The sequence below is a fragment of the Strix uralensis genome, chromosome 7 (genome assembly GCF_047716275.1).
Source record: "Strix uralensis isolate ZFMK-TIS-50842 chromosome 7, bStrUra1, whole genome shotgun sequence".
In the NCBI taxonomy this organism is placed as follows: Eukaryota; Metazoa; Chordata; class Aves; order Strigiformes; family Strigidae; genus Strix; species Strix uralensis.
In genome coordinates this window covers 39,554,332-39,566,433 of record NC_133978.1, presented here as the reverse complement: position 1 = coordinate 39,566,433, position 12,102 = coordinate 39,554,332, and the positions used below count along the sequence as shown (strand labels likewise).

Sequence of the window (12,102 nt, the reverse complement as noted above, 5' to 3'; positions counted from 1 at the left end):
TTCTTGCTTGTTCTGTTTTGCTGCATTGGTCCATGAGGCTGAGGTTGGGTAATTGAAACGTTTTACGAGCCTTCTGCAGAATTTTCATTTTTCAGTTTTCTAACCCTGTGCAGTCAGTTCAGCAAAGAAATGGGAATATTTGTGTTCATTTACGCTGTGGTAGAGCAGCTGAAGGTGACAGCGGCCTTTTCTTTATACTTTTATCACATGTTGCAAATGCCTTTGAGATGTTTCTTTCTTTGTTATCTCAAAATACTGCACTATATTGATTTTTTCTTTTTCTCTAAGGGGCTGAAAATTTCAGAACTAACCCTGAAGCCAACTGAAGTAATTGATTATCTGTTTTTACCTCCTCTTCAGTTATTTACCTCATGCCCTTCAAAGGAGAAAGGGTATGCTATTTCTAGATGATTTAGTGTAAAGCAGATCTTTGCCAGAGCTTTAATATCAATTTATATAACCTCAATACAGGCATTATTTTTTAGACCCACAAGTTTATCTAATACGTCATGACAGAGCTTGTTCTAGAAATACCATTTTATAGCTTGTTCTTATGGAACCTGTGAGTAATAAGAAATGAAACATTTTCTATAAGCTCAGTTAACAATTGAAAATACTTGAGCAAAATATCTGCAGGAGCAATTAGATTAATATTGGCCTTCTATAATCTAGTTAGATATCTTTTAAAATGTATTTTATAATTATAGATACGTTTTGTTTACAGTTTTTTATTGTATACAATACTGGCAATGGCATTTTAATCTGTGTTTTGTCTTTGCCTTTGTGGTGAGAAATATGCTGGTCATTAATACTTTAAATCTCTGGGTATCATTCAGAATAAAACATATGTTTTTGTTCTAGGGAGTACTTTCATAGATAAGTTTTCCGAGCTTTCCACACTGCTTAGTATCATTTATTTTCTATGAGAATGTAAATGTATAGATGGGGTATCTGTGAGTAAAGTCTCCTTCTAATTAAGTAGAAAAATGTGAGATGCTGCCCACAGGTTTGCAATATCATTTGCTTTACTAGGAAATCTTCAGATCCTTCTTTCTCTTAGGGCACATTCCAGGATATAAAAATGATTCATGTGTCTTGGAAGTACAGCTTTGGAAAGTTTGTCAAGTTATCTTGAGTAGCCCAAGACTGGGGTGAAATCTCCCCTTTCATTAGTTTAAAAAATATTAATATTTTATCTGTCTTTGTATAACTTATTCGTCATCTTCAGAAGATCATCAGAGACAAATTACAGTTTGAAAGAGTGGAAATTAGATACCGACTCCTCACTTCTGGTTTACGTTCCAGTATTTGTGATGCAAAAGGGAACTTGAATCCAGAAGCACATCTGTGATTGCAATAACAAATTAGCGAAGAAGATTTAATCTGAGCCACATAATATGAAAAGATGTTTAGAGAGAATGAAGTCTGAGCTCAGAGATCTTGGCACAGCCATGGTGCAGTGGAGCAGAGTGATTGGAGGGGAGCGGGAGGGATCTGAAAGTGAAGAACAGCATATGAATTAAGCCAAATAATTAAGTGATTTAAGCAATAATCTAGCCAACCCTCCGAGTTCATTCAGAGAAGCAAAACATATATCATTGCTTCTCTGGAGATTGTTGCAATGTCAAGGATTCAGTTAGCCAGGACATTTAGACTTACCCTATACTTGCATTAAAAAAATCCTTAAATTTCTTGTTGTCTGAAACTGATTGTATCTTTTTGCCTTTCAATAAGTTTCATTTAGTTGCAATTACTCTGGCTTCAAAATCTTGAAATCAAATGAATTAATGAAAATGGAAATTCAGAACTCTTTCCTAATTAAGAACTGAGCTTTTCAAGGAATATGAAAGGATCTAATTTAGAGAAAGATGTTTGGAGAGCATGAAATGTGGCTTGAAGGAGATACATGTGCATTTAATATAACTTACTGAGCCTAGCCAGATTTGTATTGACGGGAGACAAAAAACCATCTGAAATCCTCTTTCAGTGATAGAATAATTTATGGGCTTTCTTGAAGCATTGTGAGTTGACTTTCAGTTCTGTGAAATGGGTGGCCATCTCAGTTTGCTTCTTAGTGGACACAGTTACTACTGTATTTTTCATTATTTCTTTCTGTGTTAGTTAGCTGAACCGTGGAAATACTGGGAAGGGGCTGACTGTGGTTTTTGGTTTTGCTCTTCGACGGCTTTGTAACCCTTCCATATAGATGTGGAGAAACCTCCATCCTGGGACTGTCACAGGAGGCTCTGATGATGCAGGTGACACTGAAGGGACGTAAGGAGTGGGCAGGTGGTTCAGATGGTGTCTGTAATGGGCACAGTTCAGAATGGACTTAATTTGCTCTTAGCCCTGAAACGCAGCTCTCTTGATCTGCTGGTTCCCCAGCATACACAAATAGATTGTGCATGCAGTCCCCGTGCGTAATACATGGAGCTCATCTGCTTGTGCCCTCCTCAGCATGCCAGACAACTCCCACTGTGGAGAATATTTTCAGATATAATCAGGAGGACGTGTCATTTCTTATCATTGGGAACTTAGAAGTAATTATCATCGTAATTCTTATCCTCCACAGTGCACAGCACATTGTGGGTTCCCCACAAATGTATGCTGCAATAATTACGTGCATAGAAGGAGAGATGTTTCTAAAGAGGGTCAGGTTTGCTGTTCAGCTCCAGCTCTGTTAAAACAGAGTGGATGCGTGGGTGGTGAAATGGAGAGCTATTAGAGAGGAATACTCACAGAAGGTATGGTGGGACAAAGGGAGTCAGGTGTATAAAATATAACAGTGGGTAGCTAGTTGACATACAGTCTTTGACACAGTCCATGCTTGACCTTGATTTTTTGAGTAAAGAATATGATGTTGTAATCAAACTTGTAGTAAAAGGAGGTCACAGTCCCCAGTGTCCTGACAAAGAGGAGGAATTTTACTTTTAAAGCTATGTGTGGTTTTAAACCCAAATGGGATCTACTAAATTTACATGGCATAGTCCTCAAAGAAGTTCACGTACATTTTAAATTGGCAAATATCAACAGCTGTTCATTCACATTATAATTACCCAGATTGCAAAGGACAGTCTACAACAAGTTCTGCTCAATAACTAAGACTATGCAGACCCACTGCAATTGCTTCCTCACTGCCAGCTCTATTAAGTTTTGTTTTGTACCACTTTACTACAGAACAGGCATGTTTGTTTTCCTTGCACAGCCTTCCACGAAGCATTGTTTAAGCAGCACGTAATGTATTCCAACAATGAAGTACTTTTTGCTCCCATCTGTTTGATACCAAAATGAACAGTTGTGATTCATACGTACAGTGTAAATGCTGTATAATGACTATAGGTTTACTTTGAGCAAATTCCAGGTTATTTAATTCCTGCGCCAGATTTTTGTCCATTTTTGAGTCAGGGAAAAATTTCTGATGTTGGGCCTGAACTTTTCAGGTGTTAAACATCCCTCTAACTGCGTGACCCATCATCGTCCAGAGGTGATAGTAAAAGGCTGCCACGAGCAGACCGGATGGTGCAGCAGGTACCGGGAAGATGAGTTACCACATGCTTCTCGGACCTTCAAGGCTGTGTGGCATCAGGTTGCCTTTTCTGAATATAAGGCCATGCAGACACTCCCCCAGAGACTTACAGGGCTGTGGGTATTTATATTTTAACTTGTTGGGACAACACAGTAAGAAAAAACAATGTAGGGGGAGGATTTATTCTTTTAACTAGTCTTTTAACCAGACTCTTCAACAAGTCTTTTTTTTTTTTTTTTTTTTTTTTTTACTGCTAAAAAGAGCCTTATATTTGCAGGTCTCTCAAAAAGCTAAAATCTGCATTGGTGCAACCAACCTCCTGCCCGACCTCTTTGGCGGGGTTGCAGTGTGTCAGGGGATAGGCAAGGCACGGTCTTTCCAGCCAGTTTAGGGAACGGGTAGTGATAGCAAACAACACACCCCTCCATCGAAGTGGAATTCTTGACCTGCTTCCAAGCTGAGGACCTACCAATCGTCCTGATGGTTTGGGTAGAAAGTTCTGCACTCCATGAAGTCGGATCAGTACCTGAATGACAAAATTGGGTGGCCTTAGATAGCTTTGTGGAGATAGTCCTTCAAAGAGATGGCAGGCAGCACCTTAAGCAGGGGTCTGTTTGGGACACATCGCAAAAAATGAGAGCTGGCTAAAAGCATACATATTTTTTTATTATTTTTATTAGTTGTTCTTAATACAAAATTGAGTTCACAGTTTGGTGCAGTCACTTCCATTCAGCCAAAACCATATGTTGTTGCATTTTCCTTTCTTCCTTCCTTTGTGATTCGTGAAGCTAACGAATCACCCGCTCCCAGATGCGGAGCAGACTCCTTGCAGGTCATCAGGCACACAGAGAGGTGTAATAAATACACACCGAATGTTGGTTTATGTTGGTTTGCATCCATCCTGCTGCAAAGATACAGGAAGGGCTTCAATACCTCGCACTGGCTGGTTTGTGTTACAGCACGCATCCTTCTCCCAAACCACATCCTGAAACGGAGGATAGCGGAGCTCACTCCCAATCGGCTTTTTCAAAGCGTTGGCAACACCAGCCCTCTTTTTCATAATTCACTAATGTTTGTTCTCTGAACTTGTTCTTAGGAATCTTTGGAAGATTTTTGTTTCAAAGTTTGTCCTGAAAAAGGAGTATTGATTTTGACCCATTTTTAACCAATATAGTTCAGCAGCTAATTGGATAGCTGCTTTAAAAACCAAGGCTGCCCTATTTGCACTGCTTAGGTTTAATTAAAAAGAAAGAAATGACATGTTTTGCTTTTCTTTTTTTAATGTATAAAGTAATGAATTTTCTGTTAATCCCTGTTTAGCTGGCCAAATGCACATAAATATGTTTTAGTGCAACTTCAGTGCCTGATAATGAAAATACGGTGTAAATGTTGAATTCAGCTTTCATGCCTGACTTTTTACTGACACCAAATAAATTCATAGCATAACAACTCAGCCTCAGAAGATACAGATTTCTTTAAAACATCAAACTGGTTATTTTGGATTTGCTCCTGAAATACTTGATCCATAATGTTATGACATTTTGAACATGTTTTAGCTAGGTTATTCTTTAATTTAAAAAAAATGTAAATCAGGAATAACTCACAAAAAGGATGTAGCTAAATTGTAAGCATGCTTTCCCTTTCCCAGAGTAGTCATTAGCTTTGTATTTCTGCATGGAAACCAGGAAACTGTGTGCTAGAGCTGTGTAGTTTTATTGATTTTGGTCTGGCACAATTAACTTCTCAGTTTCCTCTTTCTTGAGAGTTGTTTGCTTGGATTTTTAACTCTGGACAGGGATCCTGGGACACCAACAGTGAGCAAAGAACTGTTAATTTAAATAACCCTTTATATAGAGATGCATAGGAGGTTTTGGCATGTGTTGCCAAATAACCTGATGACTAGAGACTGGGACTGCCAGTGGTATGGAGGCAGAGCACCTAAACATTATATTTTTTTAAATTTTAATTGAAAATGTTTAGCTTATGAAGAGAAGTCAGCTAAATTTGGGTTATTCCCAAAGTTGTCCTGTTGCTCCTATTTTATGCATGTCACATGAGCTCCGTGGTGGGGTTTTCCATTCCTGTAAGGAAGGCAGGGAAGGGGCAGAAAAGCTGCTGCTGTTGCCTGGTCCCTGCTTTAGGACTTCCCCGTGTGATGGTTTCTGCTGTGTCTTGTGGTGGGCAGCAGGTTGCATGTAGCTGACTGGCAGTGTAGGAAGAAGGAAAAGACGAGGGTGGAAAAGCCTGCCTACCTCCAAGCAGCAGATTGATTTGCTGTAGAAGGAGGTAAGAAAAAGGAAAAAAAATTAAAAAAGAAAAAAAATAAAAGAAATTTCAATTAGAAATTATGCCTTCTGGATAGAAGAATCTTGCATCTATTTGTACAGTCATCAAGAAGGAGAAGGGTATGATCGTCTGTTTTTAAAGAAACACTATTTTAAAGTTGGGAACAAACCTGTAAGTTCTTTGGTTTCCTACATCATTGGAGTGGCTCAGCCAATTTGTTAAGGGGCTGTGATTCTTTGCTACACCTTTAGAGGGAAAAAAATAAAAAAGCTGCAAAACACTCCGTTCTCTTTGTTGCTACTCATTATATACAGCCACAGGGATACATGCTTGTCATTTGACAGTAAGGAAAGCACAGCTGAATTCACTGCCCTTAGGAACTTGCAAAACAATATGAATTAAATGTTTATACTTTTCATGTCTGTGTGAAATATCACTTGATTTTGGAGGTGTTTGCAAGAAACATAGCCTCTTGTGTTTGCTTCTAAACTAAAGCCAAAAGAAAAGGAAAAATACTTATTGATTTAAAAGCAATGCATGCAATTTATAGTATTTGTTGCTGATTGTAATTATCTTAAATGTATATACTTTGTAGACAGCTTGCATTTGTTGGATTGAATTCCAGTTATCATGGTAAGATTCCCTAGGTGGCTTTATTTCTTATAGATTTCCCCGCTTTTCCCTCTTTGTGTATTACAGATAGTAGAGAAGTAATATCGGCCCAAAGATCTGATACTTATAAACATACCTTATAGCACCACACAGAACGTCAGTGTGTGATAAATAAGGGGGGAAAGAAAGGTATTTTCATATAGATAGCAGAAAATGGCATAGAATTTATCCCTACTGGAAATAATGTATTCTTTCCTCAGTTATGCAATGTCTAATTCCTGTTGTTAGCTCTTCAGATACAAGAAAGTGCATCTAGATGTGTGTAATGTAACTATCTGATATATCTCAAAAGTCCTTAATTTCCAGAGCTCTGCTTAAGAGATAACATAAACTTATGACCCTTACTTTTTTGTGTTGGAAATTCTGTTTTCGGAGCACAGAGGAGAAAGCAAATAGGGTCTTATCCTTAGAGTAAATGTTGGTGCTTTTTGCACAGTTTTAAGGCTCTGGATTAAAAAATGTTTGCAAATTGTCCCCTGGTAGAGTACTTTGACTATTACATCATCGAGTCTGGTTTGAGGTGTGTTAATGCTGGGGGAAACCAGGTAACCAAAAGGCAACAGTCCTCGTTGGCTGGCTGTGGCCACTTGTGAGTAGATAATTTCTGCATGAATGAGCTATGTATTTAGTTTTGTTCTAAATAGATGCTGAATTTTCAGAAACATATTCCAGTTTCTCCGAATTATGGAGATGTCTCTTCACTATTCCTCTCACTGCTTTCATAAACAAACACTGATTTGCTTCTGCATCCAACTGCCTTGTATAATGCCGTGTTAAACTACCATCCACAACCACGTACATATCAGAGCCAGGCTAGTCAAAATAAGTGACACTTGTCTCTTGCATTTCTAGACTGGACATTAGGAAAAAAATTTTCTCAGAAAGAGTGGTCAGACAGTGGAATAGACTGCCCAGGGAGGGGGTGGAGTCACTGTCCCTGGATGTGTTTAAGGGTCGTTTAGATGAGATGTTGGGGGATGTGGTGTAGGGGAGAACTTTGTACAGTAGGGCTGAGGGTTGGACTCGATGATCCCAAGGGTCTTTTCCAGCCTGAATGATTCTGTGATTCTACGTTCTTTACTCATCCTATGGGAAAATTATACTTTGTTGCCATGGTCTGGTACAATGATGACAAGCTTTGTGCAAGGCTGGAGTGGCTTCCAGAATCTGTTCTCCTGTGCTTGTCACTGATGATGTGATTTCTTTTACTTCAGACTAAAGCCCTGGCAACTAATTATTAAGTGTGACACTCTATGAACTTTTTCTGCGTTTTTGGTTTTGCTCCATGTTGAATGTCAGGATCCTCGTTTCATAAAACTAATTGCAATCCATAGTTCTCCTTATAATTACTTTTTTTCCTTACCATCTTGCCAATTTTGACCCATTTCAGTCTAGGGGTGATGCACCAGTGACTTGTCAGGACAGTTCTTGTGAACTCTGGCCTGGCATGCAACAGGTACTTTGTGGGTGTAGGTCAGCTTGAATGTACTTGGCAAAGTTGACCCTGTTGCAAGGTTGACTTTAGCGAAGTTAACAGCAGCTCTGGAGGGACTGGAAACCACTTTGCTGCATTAAACAGACCTGCCTATTTCAGTCTACAATGTTAGGATGTAATTTAAAACTTTGAAACCAGAGAAGCAAAATCATCCCTTTTGGTTCTATTTCTTGTGCAGATCTCTGTTCTCAAATACTGGATTTGGACATCTGATACAGCTGAAAATGCATTTCTCTTTCCAAATGAATTAATGCTGCTGTTTTGATGTTATTTACACTCTTTCCCTTGTCTATAGACATTTCCTTTTATTTCTATTATGTAATTGCTAGAATATTTTTTTTATTTAAAGTTGTATGTGCTGTATCTTAATCCACTAAAATCCTTTATTTTTTATAGAGAGGAAGTTGCAAAGATGTATGCATTAGGACTGTCTACTTCATCAGTTTTCTGCCTCTTCAAATGTAATAAGAAATGACTTGAAGCATTCTACCCAATCTCACTAGTCAGTATCAAGAGAAAAGCTCACAGCCCGCAGTGTGAACACAGTGCATGCCAACTCCACAGCCCAAAGGAAGAGGTGATCCAGCAATGATTAAGACTGTTTCCTTCATTAATATGCAAAAAAATATGCTCAGTGACAACTACTTTATATTCAAATTCCGGAGTGGGCATCCCACCAAGGTGAACAAATCTAGTCCAAATGGACAGCTACTAGTATTTCAGGCATAAAAACTGATTTATGTTTTTTTTGAGGCTATCATATCATTATTATTAGAAAGCAGTCCCTGAAAGTATGAGGAGTTCAAAATCTGCTACTGAGACTCTTTCTTGGTGTTCATGGTGATGTGATAAAACACAAGCAACTAAAGGGAAAAAAAAAAAAAAAAAGTGTTACTGCTGTTTTTGAGCCACTGTTCTTGTAATGCCTTGGTGCCTTCTCCAGAAGGAAGGGCACTGTTTGCTCTCCTCTGTGTTTAGGAAGCATGCCTTTAAAACAGTTTAGGTGCTAAGAAGGCAAAGACAGGAGGATGAAGACTATTGCCATGTCCATTTTGCAGAGGCAAGTTGGAGGAAAGAAGTAGAAAGGGTAAGTGAAGCACCAAAGAAGTTGAGGTGTAACAGGTTGTCTCAACTGGAGGGTTTTGCTGTTTCCCACAATGGAACGCAGTCATCCCAAGCCAAGACAAAGTCTGTGGTAGAGCTGGGCTCCCAACACCATCTCCAGCTTCACAGGGGAAGCTCTTATTCCCTAAACCATCCTTCTTTTTCTATATGAAGATCTGAAGATCAATGTGATTTAAAAGGCGAAAAATCAGTAATATTTGAAAAACATGTACTAGTTAAACTAGTTTTACCGGTGCATAGTTATTTTAATTTCATTGTAAGAAAACAAGAGAACTTCTCTGACTCACAAATAGGCTACTGTCTCACCAGCTTTATTCACATTTTTATCTGATTTATCAGAGAGAATTTTTGTTTGGCCTTAACTGTTTCACTATTTTCCTTCAGAATATTAAGTTTCACTAATGCCAATTCAAACCAACATCCCTCAGCAAGCAAACAAGCAAGGAGCAAATTAACAGGGGAAATACTTTTCCTTTTCTGCTGATACAATTTGATGTAGATTTTGAAAGTAAATCCTCTAAATAAGAGGGGAAATGTATAGAGTACAACCTCAGTCATCCTGAAGTCCGTTCTGCCTCTTAGGATAACAGGGAACAGTTTACATGCATTGATGAAATCTTGTCTTATGCCATAAAAAACATTGCCAAAAAGAAAGCAGCAAATTGTAGTTTAAGAGTAGAAAGAAGTAGAAAACATAAGTCTGTAGAGAAAAGAAGGTAAAACCATACAAGATTATTTATTATGGTTTAAATAATGCTACTCTCATAAGGTTCACTTTACTTTCACATTTGATAATTTTAAAGGGATCAGTGTGGGAATAAGTTGTGGTAGCAGCATGGAAGTTATTTTTTGTGGTTCTTAAGAAAGGCTGTAACAAGTGGTTCTTTCTGAAATGTTCTGAGCAGAAGAGTATGTGCCCTCACAACGTGCTTTTTTGATTATTCTAAACAGAAAATATAAACCAGCTATCTAATATCTGTATTTATAGTAATTCCTATTTCATCTTGCAACACAGTTTTGAAAATATTGATCATAAGGGGAGAATACTACAGTACTTCCTGAGATTCAAAATGAGCTTTTAAGGTCTTGTAGCAGAAGCATGCAAATACTTTAGGAGAGACTCCACCACCACTGCAAAAAAAAGGTAATGTAAAAGATCTGAGTTCATTTCACAAGTATATACATTAAAAAAAGGGAACAAAAAACCCCACAAACCTAAAACTCCCTTTCTAAATTATATTTATTTTTCTTTGACATTAGAAATGTATCATTTTAAGTGCTTATGTGTTTCCAATCATCATACCACCTGAGCAGTGTGTAATTTTTACTGTATTTGTGCCAGTCAGAATAAGAAAAAGTATAGTTTCATCTCTTTCCAGATGGCAAACAAGGAAATGAGCCATTTGTTTGAAAGAAAAATCTGTGGTAAAGCAAGAATCTGAACCTGGGTCTCATGCAAAGCAATCCAGCATCCTAACTGGGGACATTACTGTGCTCGAAATAAGAAGTTTTAGCTTTAGGAATTCTCTAAGAGATTTTTTTGTCTTGTAACAGTCTGTTTTATTCTGCAGCTGCTTTTTTAACTTTACAACTTACTAACATCAATTGACTGTCAAATAAGTACCACTGTGAACTCATGAATAAACATAGTTATCATTTACATATCGAGGGCCTTTAGCTGAAAAGAATCCATTTGTGATACTGCAGTATCTTAATTATTTACTGTGTTATATTGTAATTAATTGTATTTTACTCTCTCAAAACTCTATAGTATGTATATCTTACGGGGTTTGGAACCAATGCACTAATATTAAAGCGGTAATCAACACTGCTTCTAAATATTCATGCCAATAAATGACTCCCATGTGTTTGCTGAATGCCAAGGATAGTCTGAAGCATTTATTTAGCATTCTAGTGGGATCTAGTTTCTGCAAAGTTCACATAGATGCAGAATTTCAATATTGTTGCTGTTATGCATGGGGAGAGGGAAAACATTTTTGAATTTGCACGAGCAGTGGGGCAGGACACTTAGAAGAATGCAATGGTATCTCAGTCACAATCTGCTTAACAATGTCTAAGGGCACCGGGGAGTTGTCGGCTATTTTTTATTATAAGAAAACTACAATTTTGTTTAGTCTACGACAGCCTCCTCATACTTTCACTTTTTAATAAACATCTACAATTTTCCAAATCATTTAAAAATCATTACATTTCATGGGCGGGGTGCTCTGACTGTCATGCAGCTGGGGCTCCATCAAGGCACTGCTGTAGCAATCACAAATTCAGACACATTTCTCAATAAATCAATTAAATACTATAACCCTAAAATTATCTGGCTTCACTACCGCAATTGGCTGACATAAATCTTCAGAAAAGCATACTGAGTGTGCAGAGGAACAACTGATTTATTGAGCTACTGTCGGAATTTCAAAACGAGGAAATACTATCTCGCAATCCAGTAAGTTTGTTTAATGAAATGTAAGTTAAGTGTAAACAGTCTTAAAATATATGTGACTTCAGTCTTTTGGATTACAAGTAACTAGCATATCGTAAACCGTGCTTTCTTGTTTGAAGTACAGTTTCAAGATATAAGTGCGCTGCCCCTTTCTGCAAACAAGTGTTTGGGTCTCCACTCCCCCCTACCTCTGAAGGCAAATGGATCACCAGACCTTTCTGATGCTCTTTCACAGCTTCCAAAAAAATAGTGGATTCACCTTTGGATGCTTGAGATGAAAAAGAACTTGTTTTATAATCAGGGGAATGGCAATATGAAGATTGCCCGCACTCACGATGGTGCCGCAAATGCAGTCCAGGTGTCCTGATCCCTGCTCCTTGCTGGAGGGCAACTGGGATTTCCATGTGCTCTGCCACCAATGTCTTGTTTAGAAAATTCTCTTGTATACGTACCAATACTTTGTCTGTAGTTCTCACAGAGATACTTGATAATACTGTTGACCATATTTCTAATTGCTCCAGCACGAATTCCTTTTTTTTAAAG

General features: G+C 38.0%; 1 protein-coding gene across 1 annotated transcript in view; it reads left to right on the top strand.

Annotated features, from left to right (window-relative positions):
• The window catches only part of ADAM12 (ADAM metallopeptidase domain 12), a 185,139-nt gene that overhangs the window by 35,302 nt on the left and 137,735 nt on the right, over window positions 1-12,102 (top strand). The window lies entirely within an intron of this gene.